At 43.9% G+C, this 13,485-nt stretch overlaps 1 protein-coding gene across 3 annotated transcripts in view; it reads left to right on the top strand.

Annotated features, from left to right (window-relative positions):
• KCNJ15 (potassium inwardly rectifying channel subfamily J member 15) overlaps positions 1–13,485 on the top strand; it is a 75,848-nt gene that overhangs the window by 25,885 nt on the left and 36,478 nt on the right. The window contains exon 1 of one of the 3 annotated variants that reach the window (XM_073887042.1): positions 10,988–11,141. The exons of the other annotated variants lie outside the window; for them this stretch is intronic. The gene's annotated coding sequence lies outside the window, so the exon portion shown is untranslated. Of the gene's footprint in view, positions 1–10,987; positions 11,142–13,485 lie in introns of those variants that run through there. 3 annotated transcript variants of the gene reach the window in all.

The following is a 13,485-nucleotide window of genomic DNA, read 5'->3' on the forward strand; positions in this document are numbered from 1 at the left end:
GCCGTCTATCCTCCCGAATATCGCCTTGGATTCACTTCTCCGCACGTCCTACCTTCCAGTAAGTGGTCGCTTCTCTGTTCAGAGAGTTGTTGCTACTCTCCTCTTCGGTCTCCTGTTGAGTTTGTAGGTGCTCAGAATGGTTTGGTCCCTATTCAGCTGAATTCCTGAGACCAGACGAAAGCCACATCTCCTACTCCTCCGCCGTCTTGCTCCGCCACCTACCTTAGGTTTTATAACCAAGATAGGAGATAGAGTCCCATGCTTGATTTCTGGGAATACTGATGTCCCATAAAAGTCAAGAAACAATGCTTAACTAAGTGGCATAAACCTTATAGCTAATTGTTGCAATGCAAGGCACTTCAGGAAAATTGGTGTGATAAAAGTCAAGGTTCCTAGGAATGAGCTAATTAAGTTCTATTTATTCAAGTAATCTAAACTATTTGACTACTCAAGTGGTTTTCGATTTAAAAAAAAAAAGAGTAATACTCAGAAAACACTCAGACGTACATTGCTGCCCTTCGAAGAAGCAGGACTTCTAGGGAATGCAAATCATTTAAGGTATTTTAAGCCAGCCTCAGGGTCCCTGCATAAGGACTGGTAAAAACACAGCAGATTTTAAAGGAATTGGAGTATCCAGTTTATCTGTCCCACAATTCAAACACAGAAAAAGAAAGGATAATCTAGGTATTAGAACAGGGATATGCACAGGACCATTAGTGGGCGTGAGTTCCGGCAAAACAAATGAGTATCCTGTCACAGTGGCCAAGCGCAATGGGCAGGAAGAGTGTCTTGATACCAGCCACCCTCACCATAGAACTCTGCTCCCCAGTGTCCCCTGACAGAGCACTCCTGTCAGGGGACATTGGGAATCAGACACTTCCCACCCCCTCCCCCATGTAAGCTGCACAAGAACCCAGGAGGTAAATCTGCTTCTCTCAGTTCACTCATGCAAAAACCAGCTCAGCGAAGTGAGTTACCTTACCCCCGGTCATGCTGTTAGTACAAAGCCATTCTAGAATCAAATCCACACCAGTCTGAGACTAAACCTATACTTTTCTCCATTATATTGTACTGCTTGCCGGAAAGAAATAATATAATTCAGCATTCTGAGGCAAGGCTGACATTTTGCGTTCAATTCTTCTGTTAAGTCTCGCACTGTAAAGTGAGAACTGACAAGTAAGATAAGATATACCATTAAGCAATTTGAAAAACAAAACATGATGATGTTTGTCCAAGAGATCAATGTGAGTCTAAGCTGATAATCCAAGTACTTCGGTTGGTGTGCGTGCTTCACTGAGCGATAAGTGCTATTTACTGACTGATAGACCATAACGCTGCGCCTTTGGCATCACCGCTGCCTAGTAAGTACACACAGATTTCAGAAGGGAAGTGAGCTCAGGCAAGTTTTCAGTGATTAGCGGAAAGCCAACAACGGGAATAGTGTGACAAGAAGCAAATCATCAGTCAGCGCTCAGTCTGGACGAGGGGGACCACAGTGATGAACCCAAGCTCATGGGACAGAACAGATGATGGAGACAGAAATGTCCTCCAGCCTGTGGCTGAAAATAAATGCATGAAGGACAAATAACCCAAGGAATATTTCTTAGTGAGGGAGTAAAGCAAATCCAGTCAATGCCATTTCCAGCCTGGATAGGTCCTAGCAACTGCTGAGGAAGGTGAAGTTGGCACCGCCTGGCTTTCAGGAGCCCAGGCTTGCCTCAGAGTTCTGCAGATTCTCTTATTCAGGCCGGACCATCAAGGAGGAGAACAGTAAGAAAAAAAAAAAAGGCATCCTTTTATTGGCTTTCTTTATCATCTCTTTGTTCTGCTGGTGACTCAGCAGTGTCTACAAGGGCACTTGATAAGATGAAGCGCCATGCAAGGACATGAGTGACCGTGGACAACCCTCCCCTTGGGCCCATTTTTTTGTTTAACACATGTGTGTAGCGTTGGGTAGAGCTGCACCTTCTCCAGGCAGGGTTTACCTAAGCAGCATGGACACTCTGCTGAGGTTGACAAGGAAAAGATGGGGTTCACAGCTGGTATTTTAGGAGTGCACAACACCCTCTTTCTACACTCATACTGCATCTTTGGTGTGAAGTCCTTCAGAGTTTATGACAACTCGGGTGGGATCTTGCACTTTGCATAATTTAGCCAATTTGCATCACTCACTTTTTCCACAATAACTAGAATATTTAGGTAAAGGTACAATTCTGCAATGGGAAAGATCCCAAAGTAAAAACCTTAGTTGCTTACCCAGCTCTGCTAATAGTAAATACCTAAAATGAGTCCTGAAAATTCTCCTAGGCCTTCCTGCATTTATGTCATGTAGAAATAGGGGTACTGAGGCAGAAGTAGAATGTTTTATGATATTATTTTGTGTGGCTACCAGAGATAGGGGCTATATGGGTTCATAGGGAAGTTATTCAGGGCATTACGAATGAAAGAGTTACAGCATAATAGTATCACTATCTGCTACACAAAATAAAGGGCTGGAAAACATTCAATGTGCAACCAGTGGGCTGAGGTAAAGCCAGGGACTGAAATTGGGAGAAGTGGAAAAGGCTCTGTGTGTTCTCAGGAACCCAAATATCAGGTCAAGAAGTGTCAGAACAATGAGGCCTGTAGAGAGGGGACAGTTTGATGCAGAGTGGTGAGGAAGGTTAGTATCCGCAACAGCAGATGGAGTTGCACACCTTGCTTGTCCTTTGAAATCTCCAGCCCAAAAAGAAAGATGCACCATCAACCTGGTGCTTTTTTTTTTTTTTAAAGCTGAAGAATATAGCTTATCAATAACCAAGGAGCAGTCATTAAGTATGAAAACGGGGGAAATTAGAATAATTCACTGCTTTTGTCTTCCCCAATTGATCGTTGAAATTATTCACGGTGATACTAGCATTTTTTGTATTCTTCTATTTTAAATATTCTAAGTGTAGCTCTTGGAGTCTCAGACACAGATTCAACCTACCATGTATAAAATATTGTCTTTGGCCATCTAGTGGAGATAGGGTCCATGGCCATGCACCTATCACTGTCTGGTCTAGCAGATTACCTGTATAGTTGGCTCAGGATTAAACAACAATAAGATGGCAATAGAAGAAGTGAATTAATGCATGTAACACATTGCCAGGTCAGTGATACTGTTAGGCTTTGAAAGGAAGGTGGCATCATATCAGTTGCAATGACCTGGAGATGGTAACTCTACCCTGTAGCTAGCTGGTGCATTTCTGTTTACCAATCCATATTCTCAACACTGAAAACCATACACTACAATATACCTTTCACTGATGGGAACTGCCACTGTTCACTTAGTAAAAGTGGCTCTGAGGTGAACCAGAAACATGGCTCTGAGGTGAACCAGAAACAAATTGTGTGTATTTAACCTGAAGTATAAGGTTGCACCAACAACAGCTAAAGCAACAAAGTCCAACTTGAATAAGGCAAGGGGAAACTGGACACTGCTGGGTTCATGTTGGTGATGCTCTATAACTCACGAACTCCCAAGCCATGTGACAGGTAGGGACGTATAATCACCAACTCACTCAGTGGAGGTTTAAAGGATGGTGTCCAGCCTTTATACAGAGTGGTGAGCATTTCTTATATCTGGCTTTTCTTGTATCACATTTTCCCGTTTGACAAAACTGGATTTTACACATGCCCTAGCAAAGGTCAGTTTGGTGCTAACAAATTAGGATATCATGCTTATATGAACACTTTTATTTCCAAACCAAGTATTAAGAATTTAGCAGTTGACTACAAAAGAGCTGAGGACACGTGTGGGAATAGGCTGATCAGCCATAGCAGTTTTTCTGGGACTGAGGGATTTTCCAGGACATGAGACTTTCAGACCTAAAACTCGGAGAAGCATCGGAAAACCGGGATTGTTGCTCACTCTTCAGAGCAATAGCTTGGAGATTACATTTCTGTTAAGTAACTTTTGCATGTTAGGATAAGTTTTGTGCTATTCCATTAAAGAAGCATGTTAAGAAAACCTCTGTGTTTTCCTGAGGAGGAATTCTTTTTTGTTGGGAATGGTGGTGGGAAGATAGAGAAACCTCCAGTCACCACCTGGAGGTTGCTCTCAGTCCCATCTGCTTCTCCCCAAAGGACAAGGGAACAGGTAATTTTGGAAATCTGCTAGAAGAGTGAACAGGGCAAATGATCTACTAGTTGGAGGCGCTGTGTCCTATGGGACCTGGTTTAAAAGCCAGTACATGATAACAAGTTCAAGAACAACTGACCTTTCAAGTAATTCAGTGAGGGCCATCCACCTGTTCTATGCAAGAGGTCTTTCTTCCATCAGACAGGAGTAAGTGGCTTTGTCACCAGATCTGGGAAAACTACAAGGCCAGCTTTTCCATTAGGTTTACTGAAAAACTGTTGCTTTGCCTTACTCTTTCAGTCGGTAGCCTCTATGACTTGGGTAGTTGGCTTGTTAAGCTCCTTTTCAGAATTTGTTGTTTGTGTTGATAATTTCAAAATCTTGCAGGTCCTTCATGGAACACAGAACAGCCACATTCCTCTAAATGATGCCCTAAAACTTGGCATGTTTGGTCATGATTGTATTCAACAGAAGAGGGCCAAACGTGTGTTTATCTGCTTCCCTATCTGTCTCAACCTCAATTAAGGAAAAAAAAAAAAAACTCGAGTGGCTTGTGAGTTCTGGGTTGAGGCAAGCTGACAGCAGGAAGAAGTTAATGCCACAGGGACCTTGTTTGGGCCATATGCGTGTTATGGGAAGAAGGAGAGAAGAGAGAGAATGCTAGAACTGGTAACAATCCTTGAAAGGCAAAATGAGACTACTCTGAATCTTTGTATTCCTCAGAGGTATTATATGTGTCATCAGTGATCAGCCATGGAAGCACCAAAAGCAAAGGGCAAGCTCTGGGACAAGGGCTGCCACCTGCTTCCATTTTGCATCAAATGCCTGAGGACACTACTTTGTTTCCAGCCTGATCTGGTGTAGTATCCACTAGGAGAACTTCTCATGCCCGCGTCTTTGGAGTAATTATTCTTATTGCTCTACTAACATTTCATCGGCTTGAGCCTCCAAGCCCATCAGCCAAATCTGGGGAGGGAATGAGTCAAAGGGCATGTTCTCACATCCTGACAACGTCGAACTGATACCCACATTTCTTTTAACACCAATACAAGCTTTGATGTGGGTTTCTGCCACTTGAATAAATTATATGTGCACAAACATGTAAAACTAGGGACTAACGTAGTATAGCACAGTGTATGAGGACCTTCAATGAGATGTTGGTGTAGATCCTGGGTTTTAGGCTCTGTGGACACTATGAAGGTCACTCTCTGGTCTTCAGAGTCTAACTCGAAATATTAAGAGACTGGTTGGGATGACCTGTAGGTTCCTTCGAGCTATAACTAAGCCTCTCTGATTCTTCTCTTTGCTTCCTTTTTGGAACATAACTGCTAGTAAAAGCTTCCCTCTCCCTCAGAGCCACAACATGAAGAGATATTCGGTGGACGAGGCAGGACTGCAAAGAGGAGAGATGAGGTGTTTAAGCACAGGACGGCCTGGAGAGCTGATGAGTTGCCCGGATAGAATGGGACTTATGGGGCTAGCTCTGGGCAAGCTCAGTTCTGCTTGGTGACTGAAATTTCCGAATGGAAGGTAGAAATGGTAGAGAACAAAAGTGAGCTCGAATCACTTAGCCACAAAAATTAATATCAACAAAATGTTAACTAAATAAAAATGTGGCCTTCATTCTTCAGATGTTACTAAGGGAAGGGTAACTCTCAGGCTCATGAGGCGATACTAAGGCCAACTTGACCTATACATTTTCACACTCAGTGAAACACCCTAATGATTCTATAATGGAATCCATTTTTTTTTTTTTTTTTTTTTGTGGTTCTTGCTCTCTGGACAAGATTCCACGAGGCTAAGGTTAGAGCTGCATTTCTGAGATGTCCCAAGGGGGAGCTCAGTTGGCTTGATTCATCTTCACTGTTATTCGTTCTATTCCTTCTTTCTGTAATGCCTACAGCCCACCTGTTTCCCTGCCTATGAAAACCTTGTCAGTTGAACTCCATCATTCCCTCCTCCTGAAACTTACCTTTAAACTCCCAGGCAGAGTCCACTGCCCTTTCTGTGGGCTTCTAGAATATTTCCATCATACAGCACTTATCACACTGTTTATACTCAGCTATTTCCCAATCTTTCTGCTGAACTGCCCTTTACTCCAGTCCTGGGAATGTGGGTCTTTGTAACCCAGCAAAGAGATTTAGTTATGAATCAAATTAGATTGATATGATATCAGTAACAAAGTAGTCTAGATGTGGTGCTGGAAGGCCCTGCTAGGGTCCTCCCAGCACCTTGAGGAACTGCCCTTGTGCATAAAAAAAACCATGTGCATCTTAAGTCAAATTCCAAATTTTAGTGCTGAGATCCCCAATTTTATTATTTTTAATTTTTTAAATTTATCTTTTTTAAAGATTTATTTATTCATTTGAGAGAGAATGAGTAAGTGCATGCATGTTGAGTTGGGGAAGGGGAGGTGGAGAAAATCTCAAGCAGAGTCCATGCTGAGCTTGGAGACCAATGGGGGTCTCGATCTCACAACACCAAGATCATCACCTGAGCTGAAACCAAGAGTCTGACACTTAATCAACTGAGCCACCCAGGGGCCTCCCTCCCCAATTCTATTTTGAGTGGGAAACTGATATGGTGGAGGAGGAGGGTAGGGGTTGCTGAGGGAGTGAGGGTTCACAGTAAGGGGAGAACCTGTACCAGTGGGAGGAACACTTCCAGTGTTCACAGGATGAGACTATGCTGCTGGTGGTCTGTCCAAATCCCCTCGGACCTCCTTCTCAGCTTCTGGGTGTGCATTCGCAGGCTTCCATAAGTACTATTTCTGATGCCCTGCAGCCACCCCCCCAACCCACTTCATAAGACTGCCCTTGGCTACTAGACCCACTTCCTTGCAGATACAGAAAACCAGAGCACCAGGGCAGTGGGAGACCGTTAGCACTTCCACTCTTAGCAAAGGTGGCTGCTCGGGGGCGGGAAAGTCCAGCTCCCTCATCGAAGATGCAACTTTCACTCCATAAGCCCCTCCAGATTCAGGCAAGGAACTGGCCTGAGCCTAAAACTGCCCCCTTACTTAACTTCATCCCTCCCTTGCTGGCCTCCCCTCCTCTCCCTCAGATTTCTCGTCTACGGCCATACCACCCTGAACGCGCCCGATCTCGTCTGATCTCGGAAGCTAAGCAGGGTCGGGCCTGGTTAGTACTTGGATGGGAGATTTCTCCCAGGAGCACTTTAATAAATTGCACACACACACACTTGTTGCAATAGCTTCTTCTAGAGAGCCACTCCAAGACAAGATTTCAACTTTGTGGCTTCCTGAGACAAGCCTCCCACTGGCAAGGTCAAAGGCAAGCAGGCCCCCAGCTCTGGCCTACAGAGTCTTGAAAGGATTGAGATGGGCATTCTTCATTTTCCATGGCTCATCTGCATTCAAATGGGAATGGGATGTTTTATGTATCTCCGGGTTAGGGGCTGTGGGAGCAAAGGAGGCACGGGACCAAATCCTGTCTGGCCTGTGGAGGACACTTGAAGCCGGTGGGGTCATAGGCGGCTTCCAGGAAGTTTTAAAAACTGACATAATCTTCTGTAAATAGTCCCATATCTAATGCAACTTAAATAAATCTAGTCAAAGGTAAAAATGTGCTTTTTCCCTCTTATCACACGGGAAGGTTTTTATGTCTCAGTTTAAGCCAAGATGGGAATTGGAAGCACTACAGCATTTTTTTTTTCTTTTTTGGAAATTACTCTTGGAAAATGGCTCTCCTAAAAGAGCTAGCTCTTGTGGTCTTTTCTGTCCAGTTTTCGGACATCATATTAGAACTTTGGATAAAAATTCAGATTTTAGATGTATACTGTATTAAAATTTGACACATGTAAGAGTCTTGCTTTCAATTAACTAGGAAGGAAGGAAGGAAGGAAAGAAGGAAGATTTACTGAACATTCATTGATTTTTTTTTTTTTTTTTAGGCTAAAAGATGAGTAACACTGACTATTTTCAGTTACAAGATGATTAGCTATGTTTTTTGAAGTGATCTGATTGCAGATTCTGGACCCTCCTCCCTAGAAGTGGGTTGTAAAAGCAGATTCCACTCACTGGATGGGAGGGAGATTGGGTGACACAAAATGGTTTTTGTCAACATTAGTAATTTGTCCCATTTCTCTCTCTCATGTAGCATTGGAAATACTTAGATCATTCAGTTATTAAAACATGCCAAGGAAAATCTGTCCCCTGTGACAGAAATCTCACAGATATTTTTCTAGAGTTTTCCCACTGAACGACTCAACACTTTATCATGCATTTATAATGCCTCATCTCCTTTGTGAATTCTGTCGTATCTACAATCTCAACATCTGATTGTTGATGTAGCCCCAGCTGATGCAAATGAACAAAAACGGTTAAACATCACCAACATAAAGCATATCGTCTTAACTGTTAAATGATTTCATGCATCCATACTATTTTAAACTCATTTTCTTCTTTCATCATTTTTAAGAGTGTGTCATGAAGGAATATGAGCTCGGCTGTGTACGATCTTTTAAGAACTAAACCTTGCCAGAGTATTAGACTGTGATTATCATTCATGTAGTGTATGACTTGATATATAAAGAAATTGACACATGCCTATGTATGCCCACAATAGACTAATTTGAGAAGAATGTAGCCTAATGAAAAATGCATGGACTGAGAGAGAAGAGCTGTTTTGAGCCTCACCCCTCACCCCCTTCCAGCTCTGTGACTCTGAGCACATCACTTAACCTCTCTGGCTCCCACTTCCTTGCCCTTAAACTAATCGCGCCTTTTTGGTCTGAGCATCAAATGAATAACATTTCTGAAAGAACTTTATAAACTGAGAAAAAGTATTCAAATGTTAGTTTACTAATTAGAGCTGAGACTGGAAATACTGATTAAAAGTAAGAAAATAAGAATTAAATTCGATCGTAACAAATCGTACTGTCCATTTATAATCTTTTATCAATCTACTTGACAATTGTCTTAGAGACTGTGATGTGCCAGGTGTCCCTTGAGGGACACATAGTGAACAAGACAGGTGCGGTAAAGTGCTAAATGAAACCGACAGCAAATGACAAAGAGTCGGGACAATTTAGACAGTACTAAATGGCATACAGACTAAAAGGGAGAAGTAGGGACCCAGTTGGGTTATGGCCATGTGAGATGGGGGCCCAGTCCCGCTGAAGAGGTGCCATTGGGCCAAGTCCTGACCGGGGTCATCTGGGCGAATGAAGATCTGAGGGAGAACGTTCCAGGCCAATGGGACAGCCTGTACAAACCACCTGGGGTAGGATACAGTCAGGCCTTGAAGCTGGGTTTTCCCCTTCTTGTTATTTTGGACCTCTGTGTTTCCCTGTTTTATATGGGCCTCTTATCACATCCTCTGACGGGCATCCGATTCCATGGTCTGGAGTAAGAGTGCCAGCTCGAAGACGCCTGCACCCCACATGTCTTCTTCGTTCTCTCCAGCCCTGAGCCCCCGGAGAGCCCAGCATCTTCTCCGAGGGGGCCACGCTACTCTCGCAGGCTGGCCCCTGCTCCCTGGGAAAGAGAAGGACGAAAGGGTGATGTACCGTTCCTATTGGCGAATAGGAAAAAAGGGCATGATTCATGCCAGTACTTGGAGTCAAGGGAGGGGGTTGGATAAAGTAGGCAGTTTCAGACTTTCCCCCTTTCACCCCTTCCTGCCCCCACTTAGTTTGAGCCCCCAGAGGGCAACAGCTGTACCCAGGTGAAGTGGGGTGGTGCACAGGGGTGTAGAACCCAGAACTCAGCGGAGGGGACATATCATTTGCTTCCAACAAATGGATTGAGTCACCCCCTCTTCTGTCCAGCCTAAAGCGGCTGTAGGGCCCTGACCCTGTCAAGGAATCTGTGCAGAGGACACATGAGTATGTCATCATCACCTTTGTGACAGAGACCTTTCGTTTCCCTGGGCGTTGCCTTTGGACCAGTGCAGGGGATCTCACCGGGGAAGGCACCTGTGGGAAAGCCATCCTTCCTCTGAGGGCTTGCCAGAGTCCGTGTGCACTCTGGCCACAGGAAGACTGGCCACCCACACAGGCCTTGGCATGATGGCCACAAGAAATGGCTCGGTGTAGGAAGGACATACAGCTATATTCCAGAAGGAAACTCTGCCTCCATTTCCAGAGACAGTGACCTCCCCTTAGACTTCTGCTTCAAGGATGGAAATCTGCGACTGATTCTCATAAAAGCATGGACACTGGGGCACAAACGCTGGAAACCAGCCTCAATCCCAACTTCCACGATCCAGAAGAATCCAATTTTACCTATATCTAACCAACTTCTTTATTTTTATTTTTTTTTTATTTATTTATTTATTTTTTTAATTTTTTTTTTTTGGTCAGGGAAAACGGAGGCTATAGGGAGATTGAGCTAAAAACACAGAGTTTTTCTCTGTGACATTTTGCTTCTATATATTTGATATGTGTGTCACCTGTATGAGTTTGCTTTGCTTTTTCCCCAAGAAGTAGGGCTTTTTGTTAACATTCATTTGCAGTGGGGGAGGGAAGAGGAGGAGGGAACATGGGGTATAAGAGCGCTGGTTAGGAGAGATCATCTGGTTATTTATTTATGGTTTATAGGCAAAGGGGCCTTAAAAAAAAAGGTTTTGATAAGAGTGGCCAAAGCTTCTTCAAAGATTAACTGGCTCTCTTCTTTAAAAGGGCATTAGTTTTCCTTCCTACAGGTGTTCAGAGAGCTCAGGACTGGGTGTCCACTAGAATTTTCTGCTGGTCTGTAGATTTCCTTAAGGCACATTGCTGACATCATGGAGCCCTCTCTCCCTCTCCTTCCCCCCTACTCCCTCCTCCCTTCTCGTCCCTCCTCCCTCTGCTCAATCTCTCCCAATCTCTTTCCTCCTCTCTTCAGTTCCTTCAGGTAAATCCTACTCAAACTTGTACCAACTTGTTTTTGACTGACAGCGAACAGGGAGAGACTTTTCTTCACTTTGAGAGAACCTGAACACCTCTCTTTCCTAAGGCAACCTGCATCGACCGATCATTTCTTTGCCTGGTCATAACTTCCCATCTAGGCAGGAGTCCGGTGCATCTGTCTCTGCAGGTAAGAGGTATGCGCTTCGGTCAACACCGTAGCCCTCAGCCGGCTAGAGAGATTTCTGAAAAACTTTACTCCCAGGCAATGAACGAGTGGTGATTCTCTTAAAACTCACTTAAAATCATTCAAAACTTCCAAGCTTATCTGGGGGAAATTTACAAGTGCTGTTTGCATGTGGAAAACGGGTTCTTTACTTAATGATGGGGCAAAAAAAAAAAAAAAAGTGCTTTATTTTTGCCTGTGAAACAATATCCAGATGTTGTCTTGTTTGCTGTGGGTGTAAGTGATCTAGGTGGAGGAAAGGAACACTCTCACAGTGTCTGTCAGAGCAAGTTTGTTACTGATTTTCAGTGATTATAGAGTTCTTGGGTCTTTTTCTGGCAGTCAGTTTCCTTTGTCCGGGGAGAAGTCAGTGTAGGTTGCCGTAAGGCGAAACCTCATCGGAATATTTTAAAATCTGTTACCTATCCTTAGGAGAAAAAAAAAAAAAGTTACGTAAGTTTCCGGGGTAGGTGGAAGGAAGGTAAACAATTCTGACTTTGGAAACATTATGAACCTTTGTTCACAACCTGTGGGTAATGTGTCTTAGAACCTGCATATGATTTCCTGTGGGTTTAGACTGCTCTCGGCTAAGAAATGTTACTCTGGGTGGAATTTCCACGCAGCGCCCGTGAAGCTAGTTTTTTATCTCCTCTCTGCACTTCCGCATTTAGTCGCCTGAAGGAAATAAGAATTTGCTGTTCAGTGAGGTGTTTCTTGACCTCCCAACTTCTGAAAGCCACAGGTTAGGACACTGACAACAAGTGCAATGCTCAACTTGGGAAAATTAAAGAGCAAAATGATCCGTCCTACTCAGTTCACACATGTAAGTTTATGTCTTCTGAATGGAAAATATTTTCATTCTTTTTTTTTTTAAACTAAAGGAAGAATTTTAGAAAAAAAAAAAGACAACTGATTTGTAAAGTCCTTTCTTTGAAACCCCCAAATCACACTCCCTCTCTCACACACACGTACAATCAACTGTTATCCCCGATCTTACCCCATTCTGTCCTCTCTCATAAATGTTTAAAAACCGTGTAACGATCAACAATAGCCTGAGGTGACAAATTCTCTCAGTTTAAAGTTGTCCAAAGAATTCAAAGAAAAGAGTCCATTGCAGCCATCCCTTTGTGGGCCGGGTCAGGAGGCTCGCAGTGGAACGGAGTGAGCACTTACTCATGCACGGCTCCCTCCGCTGTTCCTTCCCTGGGTTTTGGGGGCTTGTTATTTTTTGTTTGTTTGTTTGGTTTGGTTTTGATTTTTTAGCAGTTTTCCTACTTCTCTAGCTGGGAATATAGTCAGTGACCATGCAGGGAGCCACCCAGAGGTCACATGGCAAGTCTTCAGAAAAGGCTAGGAAAGTAGAAGAGTTTATCCAGGTCAGGTAATCACATCTCCAGAAACGCTAATCAAATAACGGAGCTGACACGTCTTCACTGAGCTAAGGAAACGCCTAAGTACTTCGGGGGTTTGTTAGGAATAGACTTGGTTGAATGTTGTGATTCTGGTCACTTAAGGAAAACACATTTTTAAAAAAGTCCTCCCACCCTTACCACTCCTTTCTCCACCAACAGTTGTGGTCATTTTACGGAAAGTGCTATTTCCCCAGTTTCCTCTCCTCACACTTAAACCCAGTGCAGACGGCCCGGTTTTTGGGGGGGAAGAGAGCGAGACCCCAGGCTTCCCATGCCAGCAGTCTTGAGAGCCAACAAAAGCAGGTCTGTCGGCTCCTTGACACAGGGCTCAGCACACTCCTGCTCTGCCCTGGTGTGGAGGAGATCTGGGAAGGGCGGTGCTTTCTTGTTTTGGGGGGGGGTGTGATTATATACCTGAAAGACAGCAACATGCTCGGTACAAGAAAAACCACCAATGTGTGGTACTGACTGTAGAGGCAAACGTTTACAGACGTAATCAGTAAATGTCAAGCATTTGAAATACCCTTTCCTGTCTCACCTCCTCCTTGGTTAGAGACATGGAGCAATCCTCTGACTTCCTCGCATGCCCCACTTCAGAGTCCAGAGGTGTCTGTGGACTATATTTGCCTGTTGTCCGCATCTGAATCTCAGAGCCAACACAGCAGTCCACGGACGAAGCCGTACACGTGACGGGGCACAGATGACGAGCCCCTGCTCAGGACGAATCAACCTCCCTAATCATTTCCCACAGTCTTTAATATATAAGTAATTCAGCCACCGTCTGACTGCAACAATTTAAGCACCTCATGCTGGAGGAAATGGGGGTGTCTCCAAATGTGTTTTAATTCATCTTTCTTTATTTTTTTTTAAAGATTTTATTTATTTATTTGAGAGAG

The sequence above is a fragment of the Callorhinus ursinus genome, unplaced genomic scaffold (genome assembly GCF_003265705.2).
Source record: "Callorhinus ursinus isolate GAN/ISIS: 27379988/994484 unplaced genomic scaffold, GSC_fseal_2.0 scaffold75, whole genome shotgun sequence".
NCBI classification, from domain to species: Eukaryota; Metazoa; Chordata; class Mammalia; order Carnivora; family Otariidae; genus Callorhinus; species Callorhinus ursinus.